This window comes from Mobula hypostoma, chromosome 2 (assembly GCF_963921235.1).
Source record: "Mobula hypostoma chromosome 2, sMobHyp1.1, whole genome shotgun sequence".
Taxonomy (NCBI): domain Eukaryota; kingdom Metazoa; phylum Chordata; class Chondrichthyes; order Myliobatiformes; family Myliobatidae; genus Mobula; species Mobula hypostoma.
In genome coordinates, this window is record NC_086098.1 from 230,538,448 (window position 1) to 230,560,071 (window position 21,624).

General features: G+C 42.2%; 1 long non-coding RNA gene across 1 annotated transcript in view; it reads right to left on the reverse strand.

Annotated features, from left to right (window-relative positions):
• Positions 1-8,632: 8,632 nt before the first annotated feature.
• The window catches only part of LOC134337036 (uncharacterized), a 33,533-nt gene continuing 20,541 nt past the window's right edge, over positions 8,633-21,624 (reverse strand). Inside the window, exon 3 of the long non-coding RNA XR_010015916.1 lies at positions 8,633-8,757. This is a non-coding gene — a long non-coding RNA (uncharacterized LOC134337036). The remainder of the gene's footprint in view (positions 8,758-21,624) is intronic.

Here is a 21,624-nt window from a genome sequence, read left to right on the forward strand (position 1 = left end):
AACCTTAGTAAGAGTGAACTTTTTCTGATTAATAAACAACTTCCCTTGTATCATAACTTTCTGTTTAAATTGATTAATAATTATTTCTCATATCTTGGGATTAAAATTACTTGTAAATACAAAGATTTATTTAAGACTAATTTTTTACCCTTAATTGATCATATTACTCAACTTTCATCTAAATGGTTTCCATTATATTTAACTTTGATTGGTCGTATTAATGCAGTTAAGATGTTTATTATGCCAAAATTTTTATATATATTTCAGGCATTACCGATTTTTGTTCCAAAATCTTTTTTTGATAAAGTTGACTCTAAAATTTCTTCATTTATTTGGCAAAATAAAAACCCGAGATTGGGTAAAATACATTTACAGAAAGCCAAGAGAGAATGGATAGTATTGGAATTACAATCTGCTCAGGGCTATGCACTTGGCTCTATTTTAGGTTCCTCCCTTCCTTTTGATTTGAAACGCCTCAAACTGGTTTCTAACCCGATAGTTGAGTATACCTTGTGTATTTGGTTTCAATTCAGAAAATTTTTTGATTTCAACCAATTTGGGCTAGCGATCCCTATTTTAGGTAACATATTTTTTCCTCCCTCTTTCACGGGTCGTGCGTTTCAAATTTGGAAGACTAAGGGTATTTCACGGTTTTTGGATTTATTTTTAGATAGTTCCCTTATGTCTTTTGAACAATTATCTAATAAGTATAATTTACCAAGAATACATTTTTTTAGATATCTCCAATTTAGAAATTTCCTAAGTACTATACTCCCTTCCTTTCCGACGCTACCTCCTACATATATTTTAGATACTATAATTAACCTTACTCCATGTCAGAAAGGTGTAACGGCTATTATTCATAATATTATTATGAAACTTAGGAAAGCTCCATTTGATAAGATTAGGTCAGATTGGGAACAAGAATTGGGTTCTATTATTTCCGTGGATGACTGGGGGCAGATTTTACAATTAGTCAATACTTCCTCTATCTGTGCTAAACATTCCCTAATTCAATTTTAAGTTGTTCATAGAGCACATATGTCCAAAGATAAATTAGCTCGTTTCTATTCTCATATTAATCCTTTTTGTGATAGATGTCCGGGGCAGATAGCCTCTTTAACTCATATGTTTTGGTCTTGTCCTACTCTGGAAACTTTTTGGAGAGACATTTTTAATATTACCTCAAAGGTATTGAATATAGATATTCTCCCCATCCTATTACTGCTATCTTTGGATTACCTAAAATTTCCAGTAATCTTTCCCCTTCAGCCCGTAGAATGATTGCATTTCTTACTTTAATGGTGAAAAGATGTATTTTACAACATTGGAAAGAGCCTAATGCTCCAACTACCTTTTTTTGCTTTTCCCAGATGATATTATGCTTAAATTTGGAGAAAATTAGAAGTATTCTTTATGATTCCTCACTTAAATTTGAACAGACCTGGAGATCTTTTATTCAATATTTTCATTTAATGTAATTTTTTTCTCTTTTGTTCCATATTTATATTCCCTTCTTGCCTTTTTTTTTAACTGTTTTTAATGAGGTCGGGTTTGAGGACGTGATTTTAAGTTCTTTAACTCTACCTGTTTCCAAGTTAGCCCATTGCTTTGCTTTGCTTTTAGTTTAGTTGCACGGTGGGTTTTTTTTGGGGGTTTTTTTTTTCCTTTTCTCTATTGATATATATATAAATCAGTATACTATTATTTTACCATATTATTTTATGTTTAAATTGCACTGTTTGTATCAATTTTTTCTTCTGTATTAATATCTCCTGTAATTTCTAACAGTGTATTAGTGCCTTTATGGTTTACCCTTTGTATACTTATTCAATAAAAAGATTTAAAAAGAAAGGAAAGAAAAGGATATTACAGGAAGCAAGGGAGAAGATTCCTGGAAAGCTGATAGAGATTCTTGTATCTTCCTGAATTACCAAATACTGGAAGATGACCAAAGCTGTGCCTTTTTTACAGAAGTACTCTAAGATCAAGGCAGGGAAATAAAGGCCAGTAAACCTTACATTAATGTGTGTAAATCACAGGAAAAGATTCAGAGGGATGTGCTTTAACTACATTCGGAAAGGCAAGGACTAATTAGGAATACTCAACACTGCTTTGTGTATGGGAGATCATGACTCACAAAATTAATTGAGGATTTCAGGAGGTGACCCTAAAGACTGACAAGATCAGGGTGCTGGACGTTATCTACAGGAACTTCAAGAAGGCCTTGGTAAGGTACCACATAAGATTAGAGCACATGAGATCCTCAATGAGATGAAACAGCAAGCAAGATCGAAATTGGTATGGTTGCAGAAGGCTGAGGGTGGTAACGGAGAGTTGATATTCAGATTGGAAACCTGAAACCGGTGGTGTGACACAGGGATTATTAGTGTTGTGTTCTTTACTGTTCATCATATATACTAATGACTTGGAAGAGACTGTAGATGGCAGAATGAGTATGTTTGCAGATGACACCAGTCTTTTAAATATTCATTGAAAGGATGTGGGTTTTTCATGCCAAGCAAGCATTATAATTGTATGTGACGGCTCACTACACCATCTCCAGTCTTCTTGAATCATTGCAGTTCTCAAGGTGTGGTCTGCCCACAATGTTGAATGGAGGATTTTTGACCCAGTCACAGCGAAGGAACAAAGATATATTTGCAAATCAGGATAGTATGTGACTTAGAGTGCAGCACCCAGGTGATGGTGTTCCTCATGTTTTTGCTGCCCTTGCATATTTAGCTAGTGGAGGTCATAGAAAACATAGAAAATAGGTGCAGGAGTAGGCCATTCGGCCCCTCGAGCCTGCACCGCCATTTGTTATGATCATGGCTGATCATCCAACTCAGAACCCTGCACCAGCCTTCCCTCCATACCCCCTGATCCCCCTAGCCACAAGGGCCATATCTAACTCCCTCTTAAATATAGCCAAAGAACTGGCCTCAACTGTTTCCTGTGGCAGAGAATTCCACAGATTCACCACTCTCTGTGTGAAGAAGTTTTTCCTAATCTCAGTCCTAAAAGGCTTCGCCTTTATCCTCAAACCGTGACCCCTCGTTCTGGACTTCCCCAACATCGGGAACAATCTTCCTGCATCTAGCCTGTCCAATCCCTTTAGGATTTTATACGTTTCAATCAGATCCCCCCTCAATCTTCTAAATTCCAACGAGTACAAGCCTACTTCATCCAGTCTTTTGTCATATGAAAGTCCTGCCATCCCAGGAATCAATCTGGTGAACCTTCTTTGTACTCCCTCTATGGCAAGGATGTCTTTCCTCAGATTAGGGGACCAAAACTGCACACAATACTCCAGGTGTGGTCTCACCAAGGCCTTGTACAACTGCAGTAATACCTCCCTGCTCCTGTACTCGAATCCTCTTCCTATAAATGCCAGCATACCATTCGCCTTTTTCACCGCCTGCTGTACCTGCATGCCCACTTTCAATGACTGATGTATAATGACACCCAGGTCTCGTTGCACCTCCCCTTTTCCTAATCGGCCACCATTCAGACAATAATCTGTTTTCTTATTTTTGCCACCAAAGTGGATAACTTCACATTTATCCACATTAAATTGCATCTGCCATGAATTTTCCCACTCACCCAACCTATCCAAGTCACCCTGCATCCTCTTAGCATCTTCCTCATAGCTAACACTGCCGTCCAGCTTCGTGTCATCCGCAACCTTGGAGATGCTGCATTTAATTCCCTCATCCAAGTCATTAATATATATTGTAAACAACTGGGGTCCCAGCACTGAGCCTTGCGGTACCCCACTAGTCACTGCCTGCCATTCTGAAAAGGTCCCGTTTATTCCCACTCTTTGCTTCCTGTCTGCTAACCAATTCTCTATCCACATCAATACCGTGTGCTTTAAATTTGCACACTAATCTCCTGTGTGGGACCTTGTCAAAAGCCTTTTGAAAATCCAAATATACCACATCCACTGGTTCTCCCCTATCCACTCTACTAGTTACATCCTCAAAAAATTCTATGAGATTCGTCAGACATGATCTTCCTTTCACAAATCCATGCTGACTTTGTCCGATCATTTCACCGCTTTCCAAATGTGCTGTTATCACATCTTTGATAACTGACTCCAGCAGTTTCCCCACCACTGACGTTAGGCTAACGTCATGGGCTTGGAAAGGGATATGGTAAATGGCCAAAGGTTACATTGGGGTCCGTATCAACTGGGGAGGTGAGCAAGAAAATGGCTGGTAGAAATTAACTTAGATAAGTGCAAAGAGATGCAATCTGGGAAGTTAAACCAGAGCAGAACATAATGGCACAGCCCTGGGGAGCTGGAGAAGGATGGAAAAGATTCATGAGAATGTTGCTTGGACTGGAAGGATTGAGAGTGACCTTAGATAGTAATTTTAAATTGAGAGAGGCATAGATAGTGTAGGTAGTCACTATTATTTCTCCAGGGTAAGGGGATCTAAAAATCAAGGGCATAGGTCTAAGGTGAAAGGGGAAATATAGGTAACCTAAGGGGTAAGTTTTTCCCATAGAGTGGTGGGTGTAAGCAAAGACATCCGTTAGTCATGTCTTTTCAGGCCATGGATCTGCGCCTGAAAAGTCTTCACTCTCCAGGGCGCAGGCCTAGCAAGGTTGTATGGGAGACCAGCAGTTGCCTTTGCTGCAAGTCTCCCCTCTCCACGCCACCGATGTTGTCCAAGGGAAGGGCATTACGACCCATACAGCTTGGCACCAGTGTCGTCGCAGAGCAATGTGTGATTAAGTGCCTTGCTCAAGGACACAACACGTTCCCTGGGCTGGGGCTCGAACTCTCAACCTTCAGGTCGCTAGTCCAATGCCTTAACCACTTGGCCACGTCCCCACACGTGGTGGGTGTATGGAATAAACTTCCAGACTAGGTGACACAACACTGGGGAGCTGAAGAAGGATGGAAAAGCTCCATGAGAATGTTCCCAGGACTGGAGAGATTGAGAGTAACCTTACAGAGGGGCATAGATAATGTAGATAATCACAGTTATTTTCCTATGGTAGGGGAATATAAAAGTCAAGGACATAGATTTAAGGAGAAGGGGGAAAGATTTACTATGCATTTACCCTATTTGGAAGACAGTTGGACAGGTACATGGATAGAAAATGTTTATAGGTTATGAGTTAAATGCAGGCGAACAGTATTAGCTTGGCATGGACAAGATGGGAAGAATGGTCTGTTTCCATCCTGCATAAATCAATGACTCTAAGCACTCTGCTCAGATAGGTTCTCAGTTTCTGTGGATTGTGCTTCTGTATCTGGTCTCAACCAGAACACCCAAAAGGCATCAGCTGAGAAGAAACTGGGTTGCAACATCCTTTGCGGGCACAACTGTGTTCATGTTGCAGACCTGTGTAAAATGGAAGCAACACTTGTGGAATAGAACCTAGGACAGTACGGCACAGATGTTGGCCCTTTACTCTTAATGTCTGCACTAACTATGATGCCTAAATAAATAATCATATCTTCCCAAATATGATCTAAATTCTTCTATTTCCTGATATTCATGTAACAGTCTGAATGTCTGTAAATGTTTCTATAATGCCAATATTTGAAATGGAATGTGGGAAACTATAAGGCAGTTACCTTCATTTCAGTTCTTAAAGGGATCCACTTCATTTTTTAAAGGGATAATAACTATACATTTATAAAGTTCTATATTCAGAGAGTTACATAGTACAGAAACAGGCGCTTCAACCCAACTCATCCATGCTGACCAAGTTGCCTTGCTGAGCTAGTCTCATCTGAGTACATTGGCCCATTGCACATAAAGCAATCAGTCAACATACTTTTATTTGAGGTAAATCCTGCTTGACAAATGTGTTGAAGCTCTGAGGATGCAAAAAACTGGGAGAATAAGTGGAAACCAGTAGATATAGAGGGGTTTTCCAGAAGAATTCTGAGGGGAATTGAGAAAAACATGGGAGCTGAGGGTAGTTTCCTCTATTGGGGTTTATAGAACTAGTTTCAGAATAGGAGGTTTCCCTTTTCATATGGAGATGAGAAGGAATTTCCACTCGAAGAAGATAGTGAATCTTTGGAATTCTCCATCCAAATCTGTGGAGAAGGAAGTGTTGAATATATTGGAGTTAAAGGGTAGGGAAGAACATGGGAAAGTGTCGCTGAGCCAAGGACTAGGTTAAGAATTTTTTTTTGAATAGTGAAACATGTTCATGAATCTGCTTGGGTAAATCCTGCTCTACTTTCTCACATTCTTATACACTGGTGGAGTGGAAATTAGACCTAAAATCTTCACAAATCCTTTCATTACGCTTAGCTTTGCATATCTCTATCACTGGAAATGGGCCCTTCTTAATCACAGGAAGTGGGCCTCAAAATTCTTCACCCCTTGATTACATTTCTTCTCAGCCTACTCTGTTCAAAAGAAAATTACTTCCATTCAGAAATGGCAAGGTATTAGGGCAAACACGAGAAAATCTGCGGATGCTGGAATTTCAAGCAACACACATCAAAGTTGCTGGTGAACGTAGCAGGCCAGGCAGCATCTCTAGGAAGAGGTACAGTCGACGTTTTGGGCCGAGACCCTTCGTCAGGACTAACTGAAGGAAGAGCTAGTAAGAGATTTGAAAGTGGGAGGTGGGGGGGGAGATCCGAAATGATAGGAGAAGACAGGAGGGGGAGGGATGGAGCCAAGAGCTGGACAGGTGATTGGCAAAAGGGATATGAGAGGATCATGGGACAGGAGGCCTAGAGAGAAAGAAAAGGGGGAGGGGGGAGGGGGGAAACCCAGAGGATGGGCAAGGGGTATAGTGAGAGGGACAGAGGGAGAAAAAGGAGAGAGAGAAAAAGAATGTGTGTATATAAATAAATAAATAATGGATGGGGTAGGAGGTCCCTCCCTACCGATCTCCCTCCTGGCACTTATCCTTGTAAGCGGAACAAGTGCTACACATGCCCTTACACTTCCTCCCTCACCACCATTCAGGGCCCCAGACAGTCCTTCTAGGTGAGGCGACATTTCACCTGTGAGACGGCCGGGGTGATATACTGCGTCCGGTGCTCCCGATGCGGCCTTCTATATATTGGTGAGACCCGACGCAGACTGGGAGATCGTTTTGCTGAACACCTACGCTCTGTCCACCAGAGAAAGCAGGATCTCCCAGTGGCTACACATTTTAATTCCACATCCCATTCCCATTCTGATATGTCTATCTACAGCCTCCTCTACTGTAAAGATGAAGCCAAACTCAGGTTGGAGGATCAACACCTTATATTCCGTCTGGGTAGCCTCCAACATGGTGGCATGAACATTGACTTCTCTAACTTCCGCTAATGCCTCACCTCCCCCTCATACCCCATCTGTTATTTATTTATTATATATATACACACATTCTTTTTCTCTCTCTCCTTTTTCTCCCTCTGTCCCTCTGACTATACTCCTTGCCCATCCTCTGGGCTCCCCCACCGCTTTTCCTTCTCCCTGGGCCTCCTGTCCCATGATCCTCTCATATCCCTTTTGCCTATCACCTGTCCAGCTCTTGGCTTCATTCCTCCCCCTCCTGTCTTCTCCTCTCATTTCGGATCCACTTTCAAATCTCTTACTAGCTCTTCTTTCAGTTAGTCCTGACGAAAGGTCTCGGCCCGAAACATCGACTGTACCTCTTCCTAGAGATGCTGCCTGGCCTGCTGCATTCACCAGCAACTTTTATGTGTGTTGCAGGGCATTAGGGAATGTAATTGAACAGAGTGTTCAGGAGTACACGTGCAAAGTTAGATGAAAGTAGCATCACAGTTATTCAGGGTGGCGAAAAAAGTGTTTAGCACACTGGTCTTCATGAATCAAAACATTGAGTGCAGGCACTGGGACATCATATTGCAGTTGTATAAATTTTTCTGATGCCACACTTGCAACACTGTGTTTAGTTTTGGCCACCCTTTTACAGGAAAGATGTGGTTCAATTGGAAACAATTCAGAAAAGAGAGAGGTTGTCTTTATTCCTTGAAAAACAGAAGAATGAGGGTGATTTTATGAAATAATTTAAAATTATGAGAGATATAGATAAGGTGGGTGATAACAGTCTTTTATCACCTAACGGGCATAAACTTAGGGTGAATAGGGAAAGGTTTAAAAGGAACCTGAGTAGCTCTTTTTTCATGCAGAGGGTGGTGAGTATGTGGACCAAGCTACCAGAAGTGATTGAGGAAGGTACAATAGTGTCATTTAAGAAGTACTTGGATAGATACATGGAGGGCGTGGTCTGGAGGGCTATAGGCCCAACATAAGAAATTGCGACTAGCTAGGTAAGTGTCATGGTCAGTACAGACTGGTTGGGCGGAAGGGCCTGTAACCATGCTATATTACTCTATCATACCATGACTCTAGTCAATGCTTCCTCAGCTAAATGTTACTGTTCACAGGAAAATCCTCATAAATATCCCTCGACTCTCTTTTAATGTTTTATTTTTAGTATCATCAGCAAAGTATTTCACAGCTGGGGAATGATTTAGTAAATTCAGCTTTGGATAGAGCTGAACCATCTGATTTTTTACAGTGGTATCCAATTCATGAAGCGTCTTGTAATTAATTCAGTCTCATACTGAGTGTTTATTTCAAATTAAATTACACAATTGTAGATATTGGTAATAAACATTTGCATGCTTTTTGCCATTTGGATGATTGTTCTTTCTTGTGCTTGGGTGTTTGATACTTTCTTTGAACAGGTTCCATGGTGTTTTCTTTGTTTCATGGTTGCCTGTGGGAGGACGATTGTCAGGTTTGTACGCTGTATAATACACACATTGTTAGTAAATGGACTTAGAACCTTTGAATCTTTGACATTTGTACATTTTTTGAATGAGCAGTAGCTTGTGTCTGATAGAGACAGTAGTACATAGTTCTGCTAATTATCCAATAGTTATTTATAGGCAAGAATTATTTAAGCTTATGTAAGTCAGCCAGAAAGCTCAAGCAAATAAAAAGCAAGGCAGTCTTGATAGTACCCTTCATAATTTCAACATATTCTACAGTGATTTATAACCAACCTATCCTAGTGCACTCTTAGGTAACATAACAGCCGAAAGATACATCAGGAGCTTTCAATAACATATGCAAGTACAAATGGGCAGGATGAATATTATATTTGCTAGCTGAGAACTAATTTTTGAGGCACCAGAGAGGATCTTTGAATGGTGTGTAAGGACTTATGGAGTAAATGGCACCTCAGTTACACATCTCACAAAAAAAAAGTCACACCAGATTGTGTAGACTGTCTGTGTACCAGACTGAGACCACAACCCTGGATTGTGTATCTGTTCTAGAAGCAAATCTTGAACCCCATCCATCCACCCATCTGTGAATTATCCATTTCTTTCCCCAATGGCTTGCAATATCTTTTTCAAATATTTATCCCACCCCCTTTTTGGAAGCTTCTATTTAATGTTTAGAAACTGGTTACATGTATAACTTTGGCTCCTTAACCAGTAACTGCAAACTTATCTAATTCAGATGTATAAGGTAAAACTTTCTGAGCTGAAACATCCCAGAACCCAGTGACCAGGCTGAAGCAGGGACATAATGAGACAATACAGTGGGGTGGGGATGAGTGTGTCTTCAATTCTCATCCACCAATGTCTCACTCACTCAATTCTCCCCTCTCCCCACCAGATTCAGGGACAGTTTCTATTATGCTGTTATAACAGACTATTGAATGGATGAATGGACCTTGCATAATAAAGAAGAACTTTTGATCTCAAAGTCTCCCTCAATGTTGCCCTTACATTTTATTTGTTTACCTGCACTACACTCTCTGTGTAGCTGTTGTACCATTTTCTTACTACCTCAATATACTTACGTATGGCACGATCTGCCTGGATGGTACACAGCGAAAAGCTTTGCACTCTATTGTAGTACATGTGACTACAACTACATATTTTCCAGAGAAGCTTGATAAGCAACTGATGGCAAATGGGACGAGCTTAGATAGGAATCTTTATCAACATGGACCAGTCGTGCCAAAGGGCTTGTTTCCATGCTGTATGACTTTATCACTCTGAGTACAGCAAATTCATATGGGACTAGCAACACCCACAAAAATTGCTGGTGAACACAGCAGTCCAGGCAGCATCGATAGGAAGAGGTACAGTTGACGTTTCAGGCCGAGACCCTTCGTCAGGACTAACTGAAAGAAGAGATAATAAGAGATTTGAAAGTGGGAGGGGGAGTGGGAGATCTGAAGTGATAGGAGAAGACAGGAGGGGGAGGAATGGAGCTAAGAGCTGGAAAGTTGATTAGCAAAAGGGATACGAGGCTGGAGAAGGGAGAGGATCATGCGACAGGAGGCCTAGGAATTAAGAAAGGGGGGGGGGAAGCCCAGAGGATGGGCAAGGAGTTATAGTGAAAGGGACAGAGGGAGAAAAAAAGGGGGGGAATAAATAAAACAAACAAACAAACAAATAAATAAATAAGGGATGGGGTACGAAGGGGAGGTGCGATATTAACGGAAGTTAGAGAAGTTAATGTTCATGCCATCAGGTTGGAGGCTACCCAGACGGAATATGAGATGTTGTTCCTCCAACCTGAGTGTGGCTTCATCGGAGGCCGTGGATAGACATATCAGAATGGGAATGGGACATGGAATTAAAATGTATGGCCACTGGGAGATCCTGCTTTCTCTGGCGGACAGAATGTAGGTGTTCAGCGAAATGGTCTCCCAGCCTGCGTCGGGTCTCGCCAATATATTGAAGGCCGCATCGGGAGAACTGGGTGCAGTATATCACCCCAGCCGACTCACAGGTGAAGTGTCGCCTCACCTGGAAGGACTGTCTGGAGCCCTGAATGGTAGCGAAGGAGGAAGTGTAAGGGCATGTGTAGTACTTGTTCCGCTTACAAGGATAAGTGCCGGGTGGGAGATCAGTGGGAAGGGACGGGGAGGACGAATGGACAAGGGAGTTGCGTAGGAAAGGAGTTTCAAATGGGGTCTGAAGGGATAGTGTTTTTTATCCACAGGTTCTGTTTGATATCTAGAATTTCAGGGTCCCAAACAGTCCTACCAGGTGAGTCAACACTTCACCTGTGAGTCTGTTGGGATCATCTACTGTATCCAGTGCTCCCCGATGTGTCTTCCTGTGTATCGAGGAGACCCCACGCAGATTGGGAGCCCACTTCGCCAAGCTCTATCTGCCATAAAGATCAGGATCTTCCAGTGGCCACCCATTTTTATCGCACTTCCCATTCCCATTCTGACATATCAATCTATGGCCTCCTCTACTGCTGCGATAAGGTCACACATGGGTCGTGGGAGCAACAGCTTATATTCCTTCTGGGTAGCCTCCAAACTGATGGCATGAACGTCGATTTCTTCTGGTAATTTCCCCCACCCTTCTTCATTCCACATTCCCTTTCCCGTCTCTCGCTTTATCTGCCAATCACCTCCCTCTGGTGCTCCTCCCCCTTTTCTTTCTCCCATGGTCTTCTGCCCTCTCCTATCAGATTCCCCCTTCTCCAGCCCTCTATCTCTTTTATCAATCAAATTCCTAGCTCTTTACTTCACCCCCTACCCTTCCCTGTTTCACCTACTATCTAATGACTCTTCCTCCCCTTCCCCCGCTTTCTTACTCTGATTTCTCAACTTTTTTCCAGTCCTGATGAAGGGTCTCAGCCTGAAACATTGGCAGTACTATATTCCATAGATATTGCCTGGCCTGCTGAGTTCCTCCAGCATATTGTGTGTGTAGCTTGGATTTCCAGCATCTGCAGATTTTCTCTTGTTCGTGATATCTAGGATGTGTTGCCAGAGGATATGGTGAAATCAGAAACAATCACTATCTTTAAAGAGATTTGATACAAGTACTTGGATAGGCAAGGCACAGAAAGATACAGTCCTAGTGTACGCAAAGAGATTAGTATAGACGAGAAAAAAGGGTTAGTGAAAATGTGTTGGGCAGAAGGGCCTGCGTCTGTGGAGTACAGCTGCGTAATACTATAACTCTGACATAGTTTAGCTGACTGTCAAACCAATAAGGTCATTTTTATTTCTGGATGTTGTAAACATTCAGAAACATTTAAAAACTGCTAACATTTAATAATTTAATCCATTCTATATTTAAAGAAAATAATTCAGACATTTTACATTTTAAATGATTAAAGGCATTATTTTTGGCCACAATTAATGATATAAAATGGAGCCTACTTCCTCTGTTTTCATTCCCATGGCCTTGAAGTGAATTCAGTGGTTTGTGGATTCTACGCCTGACCTAACCAGAGGCACAGCCACAACTTGACCAGGAGTCAAGGGTTTCCTTTTTAGTGGGAATACTAACACTCATAGCATCGTGCTTAAGGTGAGCAATACTGGACATTGATGAAGAACTGATGGAGAGAGATAGCTGCATGCAGGGAAGAAGTCATTATTGGACTGAAGAAGGATACCCAACTGACATGGAGATACGTTTCAACTGTATATCAGGGCATCACTTGTTTTTGTCCACTTTTATTGAAGTTTTCCTTTGTGTGCTTTTTTTATTGTGAAGTTATAAATTTCTGCTGCTTGTTTCTGCATTTTGGTGTATTTACAGAAAAACTATAACAACAGCTTCTGTTACCATAACTACAGCCTTGCTTTCCGAGGTGGAGCTGAATATATCAAATGGCTAAGACCTAGCAAAATCAATATTGGAATCTGGTTATGCATTCTGCTGCAAGGCAATTTTTCAAACCAGATGTTTATGAAATAAGAAAGTTATGAAAATCTGTTGAAGCCACAGAGATTCAGAGAGAGAGAGAGGGAGGAGCTTCAGAGCAAGTTTGACAAGGATTACCAAAAATAGCATTAAATGTTATTCAGATGGGCTCCCTAAATCTTCCATCATAGACACAAAGGACATACAGCTCAAAGGGATAAACAACATGAGAATGATTTGTATCGATCATGATCTCCCTGCTTGTTGTTGTGTTCTGAGAATTTGTGCATGATCTCCAAGGCCATTTATATCCAGTCTACTTATGTTACTTTCTTCAATACATCACCATGGATCAAGCTAGCATTACCTGCGAAGGGGGCCACAACTGGAGGATTTTGTGGAGAGCTGTAACATTTTGACATCCAAATGCAAAGAAAAGCAAAGCAAGGTTCTCCTTCATTATAAAGCCCTGCGTTATTCACCAGCTCAAGTGAGATTGGTGTTGAAAATGAGAAAACCCTAGCTTGCTCAGTCTATCTTCACCAGACATACCCTCCAGTCAAAACAGTATCAGGACTCACGTGAATGCACATAGGGCCACCATCATAGCCATTGTTGAGGCAGAAAGCCTTGGGCTCCCTGATTGGAATGCCAGGGCCTGAGAGCAAGAAATGAAGTGACAGTTCATTGATTTAAGTGACGAGCCAAAATGAAAAAATAAAGGAGTCAAGATGGAAGGCAGAGGTTCAACCGGTATTCAGTTCACATCTCTGTGTCAGCCAGGATTCCCCTCCACCTGAGCCCATATCCTCTGCCTGAGTTTGACCTCTCTCTCTCTCTCTCTCTCTCTCTCTCTCTCTCTCTCTCTCTCTCTCTCTCTCTCTCTCTCTCTCTCTCTCTCTCTCTCTCTCTCTCTCTCTTTCTCTTCTCTCTATTACCATTGGGTGGGTGATGCAGGAGTCCTGGGTCCACAGTGGCAGGTTTGGGAGTATTTATTGGATATTTGGCTTTATTCACGCTAGCGCTAAAGTATGGACTCCGCCGCTGTGAACCGTAGCCGTCAGGCTCCTGGACCGGGTTCTCTTGTCTTAGCGCCGAGCTGGCTCTGAGCAGTGGCCTGCAGGCATTGTGCTCCTGGGCCTGTTTCACATGCCTCAGTGCTGAACTGGCTCTGTGGCTGCGCATTAACTTTCGGGGTCTCAGCGGTTCATTTTTTGAGAATTATTTATTTACCTTTTTTATAGTTTGCACTATTTGTTCTTTTTTTACACATTGAACATTTGCTGGTTGTATATGGTACACATACTTTGATATTAAATTTACTTTGAACTTTGATAAATCTCCTCTGCACCCTCATAGTCATAGTCATAGTCATTGTCATACTTTATTGATCCTGAGGGAAATTGGTTTTCGTTACAGTTGCACCATAAATAATTAAATAGTAATAGAACCATAAATAGTTAAATAGTAATATGTAAATTATGCCAGGAAATAAGTCCAGGATGAGCCTATTGGCTCAGGGTGTCTGACCCTCCACGGGAGGAGTTGTAAAGTTTGATGGCCACAGGCAGGAATGACTTCCTATGACGCTCTGTGTTGCATCTCGGTGGAAAGAGTCTCTGGCTGAATGTACTCCTGTGCCCAACCAGTACATCATGTAGTGGATGGGAGACATTGTCCAAGATGGCATGCAACTTGGACAGCATCCTCTTTTCAGACACCACCGTCAGAGAGTCCAACTCCATCCCCGCAACATCACTGGCCTCACGAATGATTTTGTTGATTCTGTTTGTGTCTGCTACCCTCAGCCTGCTGCCCCAGCACACAACAGCAAACATGATATCACTGGCCACCACAGACTCATAGAACATCCTCAGCATCGTCCGGCAGATGTTAAAGGACCTCAGTCTCATCAGGAAATAGAGACGGCTCTGACCCTTCTTCTAGACAGCCTCAGTGTTCTTTGACCAGTCCAGTTTATTGTCAATTCGTACCCCCAGGTATTTGTAATCCTCCACCATGTCCACACTGACCCCTTGGATGGAAACAGGGGTCGCCGGTACCTTAGCTCTCCTCAGGTCTACCACCAGCTCCTTAGTCTTTTTCACATTAAGCTGCAGATAATTCTGCTCACACCATGTGACAAAGTTTCCTACCTTAGCCCTGTACTCAGCCTCATCTCCCTTGCTGATGCATCCAACTATGGCAGAGTCATCAGTAAACTTCTGAAGATGACAAGACTCTGCGCAGTAGTTGAAGTCCAAGGTGTAAATGGTGAAGAGAAAGGGAGACAAGACAGTCCCCTGTGGAGCCCCAGTGCTGCTGGTCACTCTGTTGGACACACAGTGTTGCAAGCACATGTACTGTGGTCTGCCAGTCAGGTAATCAAGAATCCATGACTCCAGGAAAGCATCCACCTGAATCACTGTCAGCTTCTCCACCAGCAGAGCAGGGCAGATGGTGTTGAATGCACTGGAGAAGTCAAAAAACATGATCCTCACAGTGCTTGCTGGCTTGTCCAGGTGGGCGTAGACACGGAAGCTTTTTAAAGCTTCCACAGCTTTCCCATAATAAGGTGACCAGAACTGAGTATAATATTCCAAGTGTGGTCTAACCAGGGTTTCATAGAGATTCAACATTGGTTTGCAGTTCTTGATCTGAATCCCCTGACTAATGAAGGCCAAAACACTATAGGCCTTCTTAACAACACTATCAGCTTGCACGGCAACTTTGAGTGATCTATGGACATAGACCACAAGATCCCTTTCTTCCTCAGCACTGCCAAGAATCCTGCCATTAACCCTATATTCCACCTTCAAATTCAACCTTCCAACATGAATCCCTTCACATTTTTCCAGGTCAAACTCCATCTACCACTCCTCAGCCCAGATCTACATTTTGTCAATGTCCAGTTGCAAGCTACAACATTCCCCCACACATCCACAACTCCACCAACCTTTGTGTCATCTGCAAATTTACTAACCTACCTTTTCACTTCCTTGTCCAAGTTATTTATAAAGATCACAAGTTTAAAAGTCCCAGAACAGATCCTGCAGAACCAAGTTTCCCTGGACTTTCTGAAAGACTCTACATGGGGAACCACATGAAACACCTTGCTAAAATCCATATACACCACATCTACTGTTGTACCTTCATCAATGTGCTTTGTCACATCCTCAATCAGGTTCGTGCCTTTCACTAATCAGACTATGCTTCTCCAACTACTCATAAATTCTGTCTCTAAGAATCCTCTCAAATCATTTGCCCACCACTCTTGTGGGAGTACACGGAAGATAGAAAGCAGCGAGCTGGCTGCTGGCTGTGTGCCCAGAGACCCGAGTTCTTTAGGCACAGAGCTTGGAAAAAGCAATGCAACAGACTTTTAACATTGTACATCAGTGAGTTGCTTGTTATGTTTCCCCTCTCACTGTGAAACAGGACACCTCCTTTTCCCTTATTAGAGAGAAAGAGAGCTTGTGGTATATTGAATTAGCCTTTGGAGTACTGCAAGTCTCTGTCTTTATTGATGCTTTGCTGCACTCTTGAGTGCTCAGGTGGAGGGTGCAGACGCTTTTTTGCTGGTGGGGGAGGGGAGATCGTCACTTTGCTGCTGCTTATGCATGAGAGGGGGAGCTGAGGGTGTAGTTTTGGGGTTCTAACATTTAACTGTCATTCATTCTTTGGAGCACACCTCTGTTTTTGTTGATGTTTGCGAAGAAAAAGAATTTCAGGATGTATATTGTATACATTTCTCTGACATTAAATGTACCTATTGAAACCTATTGAAATAAGACTGAACTGTAATTCCCAGAGCTACCCTTACTCCTTTCCTTGAACAAAGGAATTTTTTTTTTGCCATCCTCTAGTCATCGGGTACTAATCCTGTGGCAAGTGAGGATGCAAAGATTATTGCCAAAGATGTAGCAACGTTCTTCCCTGCTTTCCGTATAATCATCTGGCCTATTCTCCTATGTCTTATGGTCTAAGATATACATGGATAAGCTAGCTAAACATAGATTAGTTCATCTGTTGCTCTCCTCTCACTGCTGCCATCAGTTAGAAGGTACAGGTGCCTCAGGACTCACACCACCAGGCTCAGAAGACTACAAGATATAGGAGCAGAAGTAGGCCATTTGGGCCATCGAGTCTGCTCCACCATTCAATCGTGGGCTGATCCAATTCTTCCAGTCATCCCCACTCACCTGCCTTATCCCCATACCCTTTGATGCCCTGGCTAATCAAGAATCTATCTATCTCCGCCTTAAACGCACTCAGTGACTTGACCTCCACAGCCGCTCATGGCAGCAAATTCCATAGACTTACCACCCTCTGACTAAAGTAACTTCTCCACATCTCTGTATTAAATGGATGTCCTTCAATCCTGAAGTCGTGCCCTCTTGTCCTGGACTCCCCTATCATGGGAAATAACTTTGCTATTTCTAATCTGTTCAGGCCTTTTAATATTCGGAATGCTTCTATGAGATCCCCCGTCATTCTCCTGAACTCCAGGGAATACAGCCCAAGAGCTGCCAGACATTCCTCAAGAACAGTTACTACCCCTCAACCATCAGGCTCTCGAACAAAAGAGGAAAACTACACTCATCCTACTTCTGATGATCTTACTTTAAGGATTCTTTATTTTGTTATTTCATGCTCTTGTTACTTATTGCTGTCTGCATTTGCACAGTTTGTTGTCAATTTACTCTTTACAGATTCTGTTCGATAGATTTGCTATGTATGTCCACAGAAAAAAGACTTTCAGGTTTGCATGTGGTGACACGTACGTACTCTGATAATAAAATTTACTTTAAACTTTAAATGTCAGTGACGGGAAAATAATTGGAAAAAATTCTGAGAGAAAATTCTCAGAGAAAAAATTCAGGATTAGACTGCCCTTGGAAAGGTAATGAATTACCGGGTCCTGTCTGACTCATTTAACTGAATTTTTGAGGAGTTAACATTATGTTGGTAAGTGCAGTGTGGTTGTGCTTCATGTGGTCTTCACTAAGGTCTTTGAAAAGGGTAACATGGAAGATTGGTTGACAAAGTTAGTGTCTGAGAGAATATTGTTTTGTTAATAGGATACAGATGGTGGAGGACTGCTTTTAAGTTTGGAAGATCTTGACCAGTGGAGTTCCACAGATACACTCTCATCCTTGACGGGTCCCTTTTCATCTTTTATTGCTACTGTTTTGCATATTGATATGACTGCTTGTTTTATTATAAGCATTATAATAACAGTGGCAGGAATATTATACTGTCTTCCACAAACATGTACCTCACACTTAATGACAACCTGCCAATATTCAGGCCATAACACTCATGGACTTGAGCTAATATTATTTTGTGACTGCAAACAACAGGAATTCTGCAGATGCTGGAAATTCAAGCAACACACATCAAAAATCGTCACATCGTTAGTCCTGACGAAGGGTCTCGGCCTGAAACGTCGACTGTACCTCTTCCTAGAGATGCTGCCTGGCCTGCTGCGTTCACCAGCAACTATGATGTGTGTTGCTTATTTTGTGACTGTATGTGTTGGATCATAACTTTTCTATATGTGCTGTGTTTGTACTTTGGCCTCAGAGAAACAATGTTTCATTTAGCTGTATACATGTGAATGGTTGAATGACAATAACTTACATTTTATTTACTCAGAGAAATAGTGTGGAACAGGCTCTTCCAGCCAAATGAGCTGCAGCGGCCAACAACCCATCTATTTAACCCTAGCCTAATCACAAAACAATTTACAATGACCGAGTAACCTACTAACCAATACGTCTTTGGACTGCACTTGCTGGATCATAACTATATGTGCTATATGTGACTATATATACTGGGTTTTGCACCTTGGCCCCAGCGGAAAGATGCTTTCTTTAGCTGCATATGTGTGTGCAGCTGAATGACAATAATCCTTAACTTGAACTTGATTAACTGTTACAGAAGTGAGGTGCTGGTACAATGTTATAAAAGTTTGGTTTCCTCACAGTTGAAATTCTATGTGCAGTGCTGTTCACTGCATTATAGGAAGAGCATGATGATCTGAAGAAGGTAACCTTCAGTCAGAGGATAACTGCCTAATAGACAATAGACAATAGATGCAGGAGTAGGCCATTCAGCCCTTTGAGCCAGCACTGCCATTCACTGTGATCATGGATGATCATCCACAATCAGTACCCTTTTCTTGCCTTCTCCCCATATCCTTTGACTCCACTATTTTTAAGAGCTATGTCTAACTCCTTCTTGAAAGAATCCAGAGAGTTGGCCTCCACTGCCTTCTGAGGCAGAGCATTCCACAGAACCACAAACCTCTGTGTGAAAAAGTTTTTCCTCAACTCCGTTCTAAATGGTCTACCCCTAATTCTTAAACTGTGGCCTCTGGTTCTGGACTCCCCCAACATCGGGAGCATGTTTCCTGCCTGTAGCATGTCCAATCCCTTAATAATCTTATATGTTTTAATCAGATCCTCTCTCATCCTTCTAAATTCCAGTGTATACAAGCCCATTCGCTCCAATCTTTCAACATATGACAGTCCCGCCATCCCAGGAATTAACCTCGTGAACCTACGCTGCACTCCCTGAATAGCTAGAACGTCCTTGCTCAAATTTGGAGACCAGTGGAAATGGAACACAGTGCCTGAAAAGATGAGGGAGAACAATAATCATTGAACATTGAAGAAGCACCTTTGTCAAGGAGAAAGATTACAGGCTACAGTGAGTGCTGGTGCAGAGGTTTACTGCAGGTAGGTACTGGATGATCAGCATACACAAGACAGGTTGAAAGGCTTATTCCTACACTGCATGAATTTATGGCTACAGATATAGCAACTAATACAAGGTTGGTTAATTATCTCCTCTGATTACTGCTATTATTTGAAACATCATTTTGCATTCTGTCAAGCTTCCCCATCACCACTTGTGTCTTCAGAGCCTTCAACTTCCTCCCACCCTGTCTTCCCTGACCATCCTCTGATACTAGCAACTCTCCTTCCCCCTCTGATCCCAGCCTTAATCCCTGCTGTGCTTCACCATTCCCTTTGACCTTCCCTTCTCTGAGGTGGAGCGTCCTGTCCTCACCTTACCTTTTCCCGCTTCGCCCGCACCTCAGTGAGTCCCATCCCTGCCATGACGCCAAGCTCTTTTTCCTTCACTTCCATCTCCGAGTCCACTTCTTTGGCAAGAATTCCCTACTCTGCACTGATGTCCCCTTCTCCAGTCTCCAACCGTCCTCCTCTTCTTAGACACCCTACTCTGGTTCTCTGCCTGCTCTGGATCTTTGCATCTCCAATTGCCAACATGACATCAGCCAGCTTGACTTTTGCATTCCTCGCTCCTCTTTAAACCTTACCCCCTATGAATGCACTGCCTACTGTCTCTGCACCAATCCCAACCTTACCATCAACCTCACAGACAAAGGGGTGCTGTTGTAGTGAAGCGGACTGACCTCTATCTTACTGAGGACATGCGGTAACTCTCAGACTCTTCCCCTTACTTAACCCTTGAGAAGGACCCCACTCCAGGGCCATCAGAATATTGTCTCTGACACTATCAGCAACCTCATCGACTCTCGAGAACTCCCTACCACTACCATCAAACTCAGCATTCCCTTACCGTACACTGCTCATTTCTCCCTCCCACCCAAGATCCACAAACCTGACTGTCCGGGTAGGTCCATTGGTTCTGCCTGCTCCTGCCCCACTGAACTCGTGTCTGCATACCACAACACCATTCTATCTCCCTTGGTTCAGTCCCGTCCCATCTGCAACACTTCGCATGCTCTTGATCTCCTCAATAGCTTTCAATTTCCTGCCGATGACTGTCTCATTCACCCTATCTATGCCTTTCATAAAATTTTATAGTTTATGTATTATATCTCAATCTCTAACAAAAAGATGTCCTGAACTATACAACCTCTCTCTATAACTCAGTCCATCTTCATTTTGCTAAAGGTGACACAGTGCAACACTTCTCTGTGTGCTTGTCCCAGGTACATGCAGTAAATGGTATGGTGGGAATAGTGCTCAATACACTCAGGTCAACAGCAGCTGAACATTGCTAATAGTGCTTTCATGCTGAAAATGGTGGAGTTTGTTGCTAATGTTGAGGGATTGACCTTCACTTTCCACTTGGTTTCAGTGTACCCGTCACACTGTTCTCCGTCAAGGGAATCAAAACAAGATGCAGAGTAAAACTATCCATGGCCTTCTGTGTCACTGAGCCCAAGGGCAGCCACCTCCCACTGTACTAGTCTGGCATATCCCAATTCCTCACACTGTTTTGGTCTGGCCTCTCTTGGGCGTTAATGTAGTGGGGTAACAAAGTCAAGGGTCCTTGCTGTTAAAAGATGAAATTTTCAGTAGCTGCAGATTTGATTCTCATTTCTTATTCCTTGACCTATTTGGTAACTAATGTTGTGAAGAATTATAAAACTTATAATGTTTCAACTGGAAAGCAGACAGTGACCAAAATTAAATATGGTAAATCAATTCTAATCTCTTCTCGATAAATAACTGACATTTTTCAAATGAGACTTGGGAACACCAAACAGCCTGCAGGTTTCCCTTAATCTTCTTGCAAATTGAAGAAGACATTATTCTTATCCTAATCAATCCTCTGAATTGCCTGATGGTTTGGTTTGTTAGCCCATTTCAAAGGCAGGTTGAAATTGATCACAATGGAAGAACACAAGCCAGGTTGTATAAGAATTGCAAATTCTCTGTGGTTTAATAACCATCCACTCGTACTTAGTTACCATTAGTAATACCACTTGTTCTAGTTTTATTTTCACTTGGCTTTAAATTACCTCATTATCATGGTTGACTCTGAATTCACATTTCTAAAGCAATAATCTCAGGCTCTGGATAGAATTCTAGTACTTTAACCACTCTACACCCATGGCAATTTTGTGTATGCAACTCTCCAATATCTGGATCAAAGTCAAAGGGAAGTCTGACATTGTATCTTGCTTTTCA